A 12,693-nucleotide genomic window follows, 5' to 3' on the forward strand; every position below is an offset into this window, starting at 1 on the left:
TGTTCTGAGGCCACGTCATCTGGTACCTCGGGAAAACTTTAGTTGAGCCCCGCCTACTGTCAAGATATGGGTGAGGTCGACCTCACACTCTTGAACGATATGTTAGATCAGATTCAGAGCCTTGGAGTCTCGGATGATCAAAACTTGGTCTACGATCGGATCGAAGACAAACCCGGAGGAGCCGAAATTTGCGTCCCACCCTCCACCCACCTAATCGCTACAGCCAAGAATTTAACCAACGTATTGGAGTATGCCTCGGAGGAGGCAGTCGACATGGATGAAGATGCCGACTACACGTCATACACTACATTGCCCTTAGCCACCTTCGATGCCGGCAAGTGGGCGGCCACCTCCACCTATGATGTCTATGTGGTGGATACCCCCAAGGACGATGAAGGAGGCAAAGAACCCCCCAAATGCCGATGTAGAGGATGCAACAACAAAAACACAAGCAACAACGACACTATCAACAGTGCCACCGAGAATGGGGACACCACCGGCAATGGCACTACTTGACCAGTACGCCGGTGATAATGCTGATGCTGGAAATATCAACGACACCATATTCAACAGGGACGACAATGATCACGAGGATGGCGACTACTATCCGAAGTCTTAGGAAGATAGAATCCTTGGACCCGACGAATTTGACATCCCCGAGGAACCCCTTGAGGCCCCTGGACTTCAAGCCTTCCGCCGACGATTTGTAGAAGTTTCAGATCAAAAGGACGTTCTAGCGAATTATAGTAGTTCCTACACTAAGAGCAAAAGTTTGTGTTTTTGCACAAAATCAATTCAACTACCATCCAAATCATCCCAAAGGCTTTACTTGGCACATTATTGAAACAAAATCTATAAACATGATTACTACAATAGCTTAACCATGTGAACACACAGAAATAGTAGGTATAAGTATTGGGTTGTCTCCCAACAAAATCACTTTTCTTTAATGCCTATTTAGCTAGGCATGATGATTTTAATGATGCTCACATAAGAATAGTAATTGCAACATGCAAGAGAGCATCAAGAATCATGTGGCAAGCACACTTAAGCCTACACACTTCCTATGCATAGGGATTTTATGAGCAAACAATTTATTGGAGGAAGAATCAACTAGCATAGGAAGGGAAAACAAGCATGACTTCATAGCTTTCAACATAGAGAGAGGAAACATGATATTATTGAGATATGTAAAAGCATATGTTCCTCGCTCAATATAATTTTCAATAGCATCATGAATGAATTCAACAATATAACTATCACATAAAGCATTTTTTTCATGATCCACAAGCATAAATTTTTTATTACTCTCCAATTAAGCAAATTTCTTCTCATTCATAATAGTGCGAGAAAACTCAACAAAATAGCTATCATGTGATATTTGATTGGCATAGTCCAATTGAAAATTAAAATCATGATGACTAGTTTCACGGTTATCATTATTCTTTATATCATAAGTGTCATCACAATAATCATCATAGATATCAACTTTGTTGTCATAATCAATTGAAATTGCTTCCAAAATTGTGGAATCATCATTAAATAAAGTTGTGACCTCTCCAAATCCACTTTCATAATTACTACAATAAGATTCAACACCCTCCAAAATAGTGGGATCATTATTACCTAGAGTTGACACTCTTCCAAACCCACTTTCATCTCTGTAATCATCATAACTAGGAGGCATGCAATCATCATAATAGATTTGCTCATCAAAAGTAGGGGGACTAAAAAGATCATCTTCATCAAACATAGCATCCCCGAGCTTATGGCTTTGCATATCATTAGCATCATGGATATTCAAACAATTCTTACTAATATCATTGCAATCATGCTTGTCATTCAAAGATTTTTTGCCAAACATTTTATTGAATTCTTCTTCTAACACTTTGGCACAATTTTTTGATCCATATCATTTCAAGAAAGACATTATAAAGATAATCAAATTGACACAAGTTCATTTCCATGTATTTTTTGGAATTTTCTTTTATAAAACCACACTAGTGAATAAACAAAAAACTAAAATATCTAATTGCAAGATATAAATATATATCTTCAAGCACTCACCTCCCCAGTAATGGCGCCAGAAATAAGCTTGATGTCTACTATGCAACTTTTCTTCTTGTAGACTCTGTTGGGCCTCTGATGTCTACTGTGCAACCTTTCTTCTTGTAGACTCGTCTTGGGCCTCCAATCGCAGAATTTTATAGGACAGTAGCACTTTTTCCTCAAGTGGATGACATAAGGTTTATCAATCCGTGGGAGGCGTAGGATGAAGATGGTCTCTCTAAAATAACCCTACAACCAAATAACAAAGGGTCTCTTGTGTCCCCAACACACCCAATACAATGGCAAATTGTATAGGTGCACTATTTTGGTGAAGAGATGGTGATAAAAGTGTAGTATGGATGGTAGAAATATATTTTATAACCTGAATAAATAAAAACATCAAGGTAACAAGTAGTAAAAGTGAGCAAAAACGGTATTGCAATGCTTGAAAATAAGGCCTAGGGTTCATACTTTCACTAGTGCAAAATCTCTAAACAATGATAACATAATTGGATCATATAACAATCCCTCAACGTGCAACAAAGAATCACCCCGAAGTTTCTATCAGAGAATGTAGGACGAAAACGTGCATCAACCCCATGCATAGATTACACCAATGGCACCTCGGGAATCCACGAGTTGAGTGCCAAAACATACATCAAGTGAATCAATATAATACCCCATTGTCACCATGGGTATCCATATGAAAGACATACATCAAGTGTTCGCAAATCCAGTATTCAATCCAACATAACGAAACCTCAAAGAGCAAGACTCAATTCACTACAAGAAGGTAGAGAGGGAAGAACACCATAAGATACAAATATATTGACAAAGCTCGCGGTACATCAAGATCGTGCCAAATCAATAACACAAGAGAGATCAAACACATAGATACTAGTACATACCCTCAGCCCTGAGGGTGAACTACTCCCTCCTCATCATGTGGCCGCCGGGATGATGAAGATGGCCTCTGGTGATGATTTCCTCCTTTGGGAGGGTGCCGGAATGGGGCTCTGATTGGTTTTTCATGGCTACAGAGGCTTGTGGCGGAGAAACTTCTCATCTAGGGTACTTTTCGGGTTTTTTAGTATTTATAGGAATTTTTGGCGTCGGTCTCACGTCTAGGGCGTGCACAGGGGCCCATAAGCTCGGGAGGCATGCCCTAGGGGGTGGGTGTGCCTCCAGGCTTGTGGCCTCCTCGTCCACTTCCTGGCCCATCTTTGGTGCTTCGGGGGTCTCTTTTGGTCCATAAAAAATCACAACAAGTTTTCAGCCCATTCTAAGAACTTTTATTTTTGCACAAAAAATGAAACCATGGTAGTTCTGCTGAAAGCAACGTCAGTCCAGGTTAGTTCTAATCAAATCATATGAGAACCATATAAAATTGTTGTAAACATGGCATGAATACTTCATAATATAGATACGTTGAAGACGTATCAGCACCCCCAAGCTTAATTCCTGCTTGTCCTCGAGTAGGTAAATGATAAAAATAATAATTTATGAAGTGTGAATGCTAGCATAGTGCATAAATTTGATCAATGATAGTTCCAAACACTTTTTGTAGAATCATTATATATCATAAACAGTAGCTCATCTCATAAAACTTCTCATGATCAAGTAACAAGCTATTCACATGTTAAAGCATATATCATAAACTTTGTTGAAAACTAACAAACTATGTTCTCAATCATCAAACAATTGCAATTCATCATATTTTCAGGAAGGGTCTATGTAAGAGCTTTGATTTAGCAAATTCCACATACTCAACTATCATATAGTCTTCGATGATTGCTAAAACTCAAAGCATATTTTTAGAAAAAATAGCATCCATCGAACACAGAGAAAGATAGGGGCTTAATGTTTCGCCTCCCAACTTATTCATCATATAGATAATTGTCAACAATAATAATTCATGATCAAATATATTTGGATGGCCATATATTCTTGGATCTTTCCCCACCACATGATACTTGCCAACTAGAGAATAATTGAGGTTGAAATGAGAAGGAATACTACTGGCTCTTGCATAAAAGTAAAAGATAGGTCTGTAAGTGCATCTAGTGCCACCCCTAGTTGGTTTTGGAGTATTGACGACAAACCTAGTTGAGGGACTAATGTGTTTGTGAGAATTGCAGGATAACACAGGTAGAAGTCCCTCATTGATTCGGTTTTACTACCAGAGATGACCCCCAAAAATGTATGAAGACATTGAAGTCAAAGGTGGTATATGAAGATATTCACTTTGAAGACTATGACAAAAGAAGACACGTTATGAAGCCTATGGAGCTCGAAGACTTAGATCTTTCGTAGTTCTTTTTCTTTTGTGTTGAGTCATAGGAACCACCGTACTGTTAAGTGGGGTCCAGGAGAACCAGTCAGAATGACTGAAGTGATGCCCAAACCAAAAACGTATGTCTTCGAGTGAAGACAATGAGAGCGAATCTTGTCCAGAGCCGGACAAGTCAGCTTTGCTTGTAGCCCAAGTAAAGTTGCCATGAGAGTTTGAAATCTGACCGTTGAGACACGTGTCAGTTCCTTAGTGACCCAGGGTCATTTCGGACAAATCAGGTCAGGTTGCCAAGTGGCTATAAATAGCCCACCCCCTACAACCATAAACGGTTGGCTGCTCAGATTTCAGTGCACGGCTTTTGTCGTTTGAGAGCAACCCACCTCGAAGCCTTTGAGAGAAAATTCCTAGCGAGGAGAAAAGCCCTAACCACCCAGAGCCAGAGAACATTGGGAATCACTTAAGTCTTCTTGTCTGTGTGATCTGAAGACTTATTACATTTGAGGACTGTGAATCCTCCAGACGGTTAGGCGTCGCGTTCAGAGCATCCAAGAGACATTGTGGATTGCCAGTGAACGAAGTCTGTGAAGGTTTGGGAGTCTACCTTGAAGACTTACCAGAGTGATTTTGTGAGGACTATGTGACCTTAGCTCAAGGAGAATACGGTGAGGACTTGGTGTCCTGAGCTGCGTGTTCAGGACTGGGTGTCCGGGACTGTGTGTCCTAAGGTTTAAATACCTAGCCGCTCCAACCAGACGTACAGTTGTCACAGCAACTGGAACTGGTCCAACACATCATTGTCTTCAACGAGTCACTGGTTTCATCTTCACTTCCTTTTTCTTACTGTTACTCATTGTGAAGCCATTGCATGCTTGCTCTATCTTTTGTCTTCACAACGTGAATGTATGATCTGTTTGGCTTCATAACTTCTTCCCACCTGATCCTTATTACACTGCAGCTGTTTTTCATTGCGCTTTCACTTTATTGAATACTTGACCATGGCTGGCCTAGTGTAATCTAACTTCTGCTGCATAGTAATAGGCATAATCTTCGCTGTTTGTCTTCATAACTCCCATGTTTTGAAGACTTTCATAAAAATCGCCTATTCACCCCCCCTTTAGTCGATATAATGCACTTTCAATTGGTATCAGAGCAAGGTGCTCCCTTGTTCTGTGTGATTCGGTTTAACCACCTGGAGTTTTAGCTATATATGTCGACTGCAGGGATAATCAAAGTCTCCGCTGCGTGCCCCGTCTTCGATGGAACTGAATATCCCTACTGGAAGAATAAGATGCGCATGCATCTTGAAGCCATTGACGTCGACCTATGGTATGTCGTGGAGAACGGCGTTCCCAAGGCTGGAGAAGGTGTCACTGCTGCTGATGTCAAGAAGTTCACTCAACTGGACTCTACTGCCAAAAATATCATCTGTGGTCATCTGACAAAAGGACAGTATGGCCGTGTGAGTGCCTTGAAGACATCCAAGCTGGTCTGGGACTGGCTCTCCAAGGTTAATGAAGGCATCTCAACCCAGAGAGATCAGAGAATCAGTGTTCTTCGCAACCTCTTCAACCACTTCAAGCGAAATGACAATGAGAATGTCCAGCACACATTTGACTGGCTCACTGACATCACAAATGAGCTTCAAGCCCTTGGCGCCACTGAGATCACCAAACATGAAATCGTCAAGACGCTGCTGAGATCACTTGATAGTTCGTTTGACATCCTAGCCCTGATGATACAAGAACGTCCTGATTTCAAGACACTCGATCCGTCTGACATACTTGAGAGGCTCAACACACATGAGTTTCAGCTTTCTAAGAAAAGAGATATCTACGGTCCAAACTATGGGCGAACTCGTGCCTTGAAGGCAAAAGCTATTTCCTCATCTGAAGAAGAATCTGACAGCAGTTCTGATGATCCTGAAGATATTGGAAGGGAACTTGCAATGCTAGTGAGGAAGTTCCAAAAATTCACCAAGAAGAAAGGCTTCAGAAAATCTTCACGATCAAGCTCAAGGAATGATGAAGCTTCTGCTCATGACTACAAGAAGAAAACATGTCACAAGTGTAAGAAAACTGGACACTTCATCTCTGAGTGTCCACAGTGGGACAATGAGAACAGAAGGAAGAAGAAGAGCAAGGAATATGATTCTGATGACAAAAAGAAGAAGAAATACTCAAAGTCTTCTTCCAAGTCTTCCTCAAAGTCTTCATCACACAAGAAGAGCTCATCTGGCAAGGCACGTGCGTTTGTTGGCAAGGAAACGGATTCAGAGGAGGAGTCTGCTTCTGAGGAGGCAGAGGTGGAGTCTGAGGAGGAGTCTGATTCTGGCATTGCGAGTCTGGCTACAGCATACGTCGCCAAGTCCATCTTCAACACTGAAGACAATGACTTCATCACCGACATCGATGCAAATGACAAGAACGAATCCACTCCTACCTACTACTTCATGGCACGTGGTGCCAAGGTAAACACGCGCACTACTCGCTATCAAACATCTAGTGACGATGACTCTGACTGTGATTCAAAACCCAGCTACAAAACACTTGCTAAAATTGCAACTGAACAACAGAAAGCTATGGAACATATTCAAAAACTGTTAGACAGAAGCGATGATCTGTTGGGTGCTGAAATGACTCGATCTGAATCCTTAATTGAAGACATAAAAAATCTTCATGTTAAGTATCAGGAACTTGAAGATCGTCTTGATACTCTCTCAACAACTCATGAAAAGCTTTCCTATGATTATCTTCAAAGGAAGCAAGAACTTGAGAAATTGAGAGCGGCTCATGAAGATCTTCAAAAGGAAAACGAGTCACTTCGCGCCGAACAGATCAGTTCCGCTCAGGAAGGATTTGAACCACCATGTCTTAAATGCATTGAGCGTGATAATGCTACTTCTGTTGCTGAATGTTCCACTGCTACTGCTGTTGCAATATCTTCAACTATTGATGTGGTGACTAACCCCTCTGCCGAGGATACCACTGCTATTGCTGATGAGAATGCTAGGTTGAAGACATTGCTTGAAACAGGGATGTACAAAAGTCTTAAAGGACATCAGACATTATGTGATGTCCTCAAGAAGCAGATTCTGAACCGAAACCCTAGGAAAGAGGGTGTTGGGTTCGTAAGGAAAATAAATGCAGATGGCTCTTACTGGAAACCTGAGCAGTACCCCAAAACCACATGGGTTGCTGCAAAGGAACCTTCAGCAGATCCATCCAATTTATCTGGCTTCACATGTGCTAACCCCATTATTATTGATGAATCCTTTGATGCAAACTATAAACTGTTTGAGAATCAGAATGGTGAAGTGTTTGCCAGGTACATTGGTACTAACTGCAGGAATGGACCGCCTATGAAGAAGATCTGGGTTCTGAAAAAGTGTCTGGAAAATCTTCCTGTGAATGTCTTCATGACACCTCACTTGAAGAAGACAAACCTCAGACCAAAGGCTTCATACGGTCCAAAGGCTTCATACAAACAGAGAACTCACCTGAGTCACACTAACGCAAATGTTTTTCAGGGAAACCATACTCAGGCATATGAATATGAGAGCGGTTCATCGAACCGTCATGTTCATATGACCAAAAATTATTCTGCTTATTCCTATGAGTATTATTGTCCACTTGCAAGACTCTTTGCTAAGGCTTCAAAGCCAAAATTCTCAGATGCTGCACTTAGACTTATTGCTTGTAAGCCACCCTTGAAGATGTGGGTGGTTAATAAAGCTTAACTCTCTTTTGCAGGGAAAGGTCTCTAGCAGAAAAACAAAATCTTCTGACGCTATTGCTGGGGACCTTAAAAATCTTGTAGGGTGCAAGATAAAATGCCCGAATGGCATCATTATGTACTTCGTTCCTGAATCGCATGCTACTCTCCCTATTAGTCCTAATCTGGATCTAAGTTTTCATAACCCACTGGTTCGTCAAATGTTTTTGCTTCACAATTCTCTTCGTGAAGCCTATCCCCCTAACTGCACTGTAGGGTACGACACCAGCGTCTTCAAAGTCTTCAGAATGGATTATTGACAGTGGATGTACAAATCACATGACTGGCAAAAGAAGCCTTCTTATGGACTCAACCTTACGTCCATCCGACAAGAGCCACATCACATTTGCTGACACTGGTAAAAGTAAGGTATTGGGTCTAGGTAGAGTTGCAATCTCAAAGGATCAACACATGGATAAAGTCATGCTTGTTGAATCCTTTGGCTTCAACTTAATGTCTGTCTCAATGCTTTGCGATTTGAACATGATCATAATGTTTGGAAAATATCGTTGTCTAGTACTAATGGAATCTGACAAGTCTCTAGTGTTTGAAGGGTATCGGAAAGATGATTTGTATGTGGTAGATTTCTCGGCAGGGCCACAACTTGCAGTATGTCTTCTTGCAAAAGCTTCAGAATGCTGGCTTTGGCATCGGAGGCTTGGGCATGCTGGCATGAGGAACCTCCACACCCTTGCGAAGAAGAAGAATGTCATAGGCATCGAGGGCGTCAAGTTCAAGAAAGATCACTTATGCGGTGCCTGTGAAGCAGGAAAGATGACAAGGGCAAAACATCCTTCGAAGACAATCACGACTACTACTCAACCCTTTGAACTGCTCCACATGGATCTTTTCGGTCCCACTCACTACTCAACTTTTACTACTACTGCTTGCCTCTATGGCTTCGTCATTGTTGATGATTACTCTAGATATACTTGGGTGCACATAATCCTTTACAAGACTGAAGTGCAGGATGTCTTCAGACGCTTTGCCAATCGAGCTATGAAAATTTTTGGCGCCAAGATAAAGCACATCAGAAGTGACAATGGCACTGAATTCAAGAACACTGGCCTTGATACATATCTTGATACCTTGGGCATCACACATGAATTCTCAGCTCCGTACACGCCACAGCAGAATGGCGTCATCGAACGCAAGAACAGAACACTCATTGAGATGGCCAGAACGATGCTAGATGAATACAAGACTCCAAGAAAATTCTGGACTGAAGCCATTGATACTGCATGTCATACAATCAATCGTGTTTATCTTCACAAGCTTCTAAACAAGACATCTTATGAACTCCTAACTGGCAAGAAGCCAAATGTCAGTTACTTCAGAGTATTTGGCTCAAGGTGCTGGATCAAGGACCCACACCACACCTCAAAGTTTGCACCAAAAGCACATGAGGGCTTTATGCTTGGATATGGAAAGGATTCGCACTCCTACAGAGTCTTCAACCTCTTTCATTACAAAGTTGTTTAAACAGTGGATGTGCGGTTCGATGAGACAAATGGTTCACAAAGAGAGCAACTGCCAAATGTGCTAGATGAAATTCCAGCCAGTGAATCAATCAAGCTTATGGGAACTGGAGAGATTATACCTTCTGAAGCTCATCCTGAAGAAAAACTTATCATCTCAGCACCTGATCGACATGAAGACAATGCTCAGCCTGAAGACATTCCTCCCAACAACAACACAGATCAGCAAGAGCAAAGTCTTCGCCCTGTACATCCTCGTGTGGCCAATGAAGTGCAGATTGACAGAATAATTGACAGCATCAATGCACCTGGTCCACTCACTCGTTCAAGGGCAACTCAGCTAGCAAATTTCTGTGGGCACTTCGCATTCGTCTCAATATCAGAACCCAAGAAAGTTGAAGAAGCCTTCATGTAACCTGAATGGATTCAAGCTATGCAAGAAGAGCTTCAACAGTTTGAGCTGAATAATGTATGGGAACTGGTTAAGCGTCCTGATCCACGGAAGCACAACACAATAGGCACCAAATGGATATACCGCAACAAACAAGATGAGCATGGTCAAGTTGTCAGAAACAAAGCTCGTCTCGTTGCTCAAGGATATACTCAAGTGGAGGGCATTGACTTCGATGAAACATTTGCTCCTGTGGCTAGGCTTGAAGCCATACGCATTCTGCTGGCCTATGCAAATCATCATAACATACTTCTATATCAGATGGATGTGAAAAGTGCCTTTCTCAATGGCAAGATTGAAGAAGAAGTGTATGTTGCACAACCGCCTGGCTTTGAAAATTCAAAACATCCTGACATGGTATACAAGCTCAACAAGGCACTGTATGGCCTCAAACAAGCCCCTAGGGCCTGGTATGACACACTCAAATACTTCCTGAAGAGCAAAGGCTTCATACCTGGTTCCCTGGATCCCACTCTTTTCACGAAGACATATGATGGTGAACTGTTTGTGTGCCAAATATATGTGGATGACATTATCTTCGGCTGCACCAATCAGAAGTACAGTGAAGAGTTTGGATATATGATGCAAGAGCAATATCAGATGTCCATGATGGGGGAGCTGAAGTTCTTCCTTGGTCTTCAAATATGACAACAACGCAATGGCATCTTCATATCTCAAGAGAAGTATCTCAAAGATTGCCTGAAGAAGTTCGGTATGCAAGACTGCAAAGGCTTCACAACACCAATGCCAGCCAAACATCATCTAGGTCCTGACGACAATGGTAAAGAGTTTGATCAAAAGGTATACCGCTCCATGATTGGTTCTTTGCTTTATTTATGTGCATCTAGGCCAGATATTATGCTTAGTGTTTGCATGTGTGCTCGATTTCAAGCGGCACCAAAGGAGTCGCATCACTTAGCTGTGAAGCGAATTCTTCGATATTTGGCTCACACCCCAACTCTAGGATTATGGTATGCAAAGGGCCCAGAGTTTGATTTGGTTGGATTTTCGGATGCTGATTATGCTGGTGACAAAGTTGATCGCAAGTCTACATCAGGCACATGTCACTTTCTGGGACGATCACTTGTATGTTGGTCTTCAAAGAAGCAGAACTGTGTATCTCTCTCCACTGCTGAATCTGAATACATTGCTGCTGGATCTTGCTGCGCTCAGCTTCTGTGGATGAAGCAAACACTCAAGGACTATGGCATTCATCTGAAGCAAGTACCACTTTACTGTGACAACGAAAGCGCCATCAAGATTGCCAACAACCCAGTTCAACACTCGAAGACAAAGCACATTGAAATTCGTCATCACTTTCTCAGAGATCATGTTGTGAAGGAAGACATTGATATCATACACGTCAACACTGAAGAACAATTGGCAGATATCTTCACCAAGCCCTTGGATGAGAAGAGATTTTGCAAGTTACGGTGTGAGCTAAATATCCTGGAATCCTCAAATGTCCTGTGATCAGGCGCACATCCTAACACTTATGCATATGATGACTTAGATGTGCAACGCACAAAGTAAAGTATATCTTCAATCAATGAAGACATACATTCTAAGTGTGAATACATTAATGTGGAATTTGACTTCGGAGCGCCACGATAATTGTGCGCCGTGTCTGGGTCTAATACTTCCTATACGGTGGGTAACGCCACCACCAAACGTTCTATTTTGAAGTGTTTCACTCATGGCGTTACCTTGCAATATCTTCACATTTGGTTTGGCTTTGAACTTAACATGTCTTCATGATTATCTTCACTACGTTGATTATATAGATATATACATACTAGTGTTCTGTCCTCTACAGCATTCACTTATAGCTATGTCTTCTTGGTTGAATCTTTTGAACTAAGTGAATGTGATCGGACCCTAATCTCTCTATGCTTTCTATCTCAAATTCTATCTCTCCAAGTCATATGCATTCTATTGAAACTGTCGAATGTCTTCACTGCGTCCTTGTCAGCAGAAGATATAGAGACAACCATAAAGTCCGTTTTCAATGCTCATTCCTCCACATGAAATCCGGAGAAGCAGGAACGACCGCCCGACAATCAAGGCGTGCGCGGGACGTGGAACAAACCCCAAACTTCCGCAAATAGGCCACGCGTTCCTCAGATGCGAATCGCCAGGGGCACCTGTGTAATAGCACAGTGCCGCCCCTGTGCCTATAAATTCACACTTACCGCGGTCATTATCTCCTTCTTCCACCCTCGCACGAACCCTAGCGCCACCGCTAGCACTCGACGACGCCGGCGACGAAGCGCTTCGCTGCCGCAACTTCTCCGACGCCGTCCTCACGCCGACTGCGGACATCGTCCTCTCCGCCGTTGCCGTAGGTGTCTTCCGTCGCCAAGTTAGGGCACGGAGGACTGAACTGCTCGGCATCATCTCCCACTTCCGTCTAGCAGTTCCAAGTGTGGTAAATGAAACTTCTTTTTACAGCCTCTTTTGATCTCATGGTTCTGTCACTTTCTACCATAAAAAGTTTATCTTCACACAAGTTAGATCTCTCAATCTGCATCTCATAACATGCCTAGTATATTCACTTGTGCTTCATGAAGTAGTTAGATTCCTCACTTGTACTGATCTGTGGGTTCGTACAAATCTGGAACCAACTTCTTATCTATAAGTGAATGTCTTCG

Source organism: Triticum urartu, chromosome 5A (assembly GCF_056163025.1).
Source record: "Triticum urartu cultivar PI428250 chromosome 5A, HENAU_Tu73, whole genome shotgun sequence".
NCBI classification, from domain to species: domain Eukaryota; kingdom Viridiplantae; phylum Streptophyta; class Magnoliopsida; order Poales; family Poaceae; genus Triticum; species Triticum urartu.